We start from the raw sequence: 2,092 nt of genomic DNA on the forward strand, positions 1-2,092 counted from the left end.
CTTCTTGTGAAGCCCCCACCTGCACTGCAGCAGAGGGCAGCTGGGCTGGACAGGGCTCCTCTTTAGAGCACAGACTTAGTCCTGACCAAACCCCATGCAGAGCACAGCTCCCTCTCCCCACGGGGATCACAGACTGATCTCAGCCCTCAGAAATGGGGGAAAGGAAGCCTTGATACTCAATGCTGGATACAAAATAAAATCAACTTTAAATATTTTAAGGACAGGACTGAACCTATGTGAATGGAATCTCAGATAAGGAGACACAAGAGACAATTTGCAAAATGCCTCAGCACTCAGAGGGGCAAGCCCAGCACACTTGCCACCTTCTGGCTCTGCTCTTCCCTTGGGGCCTTGTTGTCACCAGTGTCTAGACAGTGGGAGGTGACAGAGCGGAAAGAAATATGCAGAGCAAGCAATATGGACCAGAAGTGGAAGTAAGGGTAAGGCTGGAATGTTAATCAGGGGTAAGAAGTGGTTCACAGAAGTCTACATTGAGAAGGTGATATAAGAACAAAGACCAAAGATTAAAGAGTTTGCCAGCTGCAGGTAGGGAGCCAGAGAGTCCTAGGCAGAGAAACAGCTCAAGTGAAGGCCCTGAGGCACTAACAACATTGGCCCCATGTTATATAGCTTCAAAATGGTTCCAAACACATAGACTGAAGAGTGAATCATACATGTTTGGCTGTGGTAAGAACCTGGAGTACACTCTTCTTCCCCTTGAGAATGGTACATCAAACCTTATCAGAGCCCAAACGTGAGAACTGGGAATGAACTCTCCCTCCTCTCGATAATGTGTTTGGAGTGAATTCCCTCTGCCCTAGGGAATGTTACAGAAAATGTTACATTGCATCTATCAAACCCTATATGTGAGTTATTAACCTCAGCTACTGAACCTCAAAATATACATAAATTCAAGCGTCTGACAAACACTTTGAGAGTTTAGGCATGGCGGCTTATACTCTGCAGCCTCTCTGCAGACAAAGAGCATCATAGGCTGTGACAGGGCTGCAGTGTCAGCTGCTTCTCCAAAGACACCTGTTAGCCTTCAAGGTGACCTCTAAAGCCTGGATGCCAAGACTAACACTGCCCTCTAGTCCAGGGACCTTACCTGTAGTCTTGAATCTCTGCTGTGTTAGAGCCATTTCTCAAAAAACCCCCCCACAAAAACAAATTAAAAAAACCTCATGTGAAGGCACAGCTCAAACTTTAATTAGACTTTACTTTCCACATAGGCCTGCTTCCATCTTAACTGAGCAACTAGGTTTTAATAATTGCAGAACTCACTCACTATGCAGATAACTGTATTCCTTGTAAGATTTATTCTTGTTATTCTCCTGCTCTTTAATCATTTTGAACAAAAAGAAAAATTATCCTTGCGTGACAACAAATTGTGTGATTTGTGAAATCATACTTTCATCAACTCCTTATTTGAACCACAGGAAACACCTCAGAAGGCAGAGGCTTGTGTGGTTGGAGCAGAGAGGGCGACGAGGACACAGGCAGGAGATGAGATCAGAGGTACTGGGAGAAGCACATCAGGTAGGGCTGAGGTATTGGAACGTTTTTCTCCCGCACTGCAAATAACTTTGGAAACACGTATTTCCCTCACCTGATTTATGTAAGCCTCTTAAATAATTTTTTCTTTATAATGATAAGCACTTATAAAGAATGTAACATCATCTGTATTCTAAATATATGTGGAAATGTGCAGCCAAGCTCCAGAAGTAGAGGGTCCCTCTCACCTGAAATGTGGAGGACTACAGGAGGAACACATTTGGGGAGCTCAAGAAATCACTTTTGGACATATAAAGGTAGAGATGCCTATCAGACGTCCCAGAAGAGACAAGCACAATTGGACACAGGATTCTAGAGTTCAGGGGTCTCCAGGAGAAATGGAGACACATAGGTAGGTGGTGTTTAAAGCCATGAGATGAGATGTCAAGGCAGGAGTGTAGTGGGACATTAGAAGAGGTTCAAGGATTAAACTGCACACACTCCCACATTAAGGGAATTCATGAGATACCAGCAGAGGACCTAAGAAGCGCTCAGGGAGACCACAAGAAAATGAAAACAAGATAGCTGCTGACAAAAA

The sequence above is a fragment of the Galeopterus variegatus genome, unplaced genomic scaffold, assembly GCF_000696425.1.
Source record: "Galeopterus variegatus unplaced genomic scaffold, G_variegatus-3.0.2 Scaffold3460, whole genome shotgun sequence".
Classification (NCBI taxonomy): domain Eukaryota; kingdom Metazoa; phylum Chordata; class Mammalia; order Dermoptera; family Cynocephalidae; genus Galeopterus; species Galeopterus variegatus.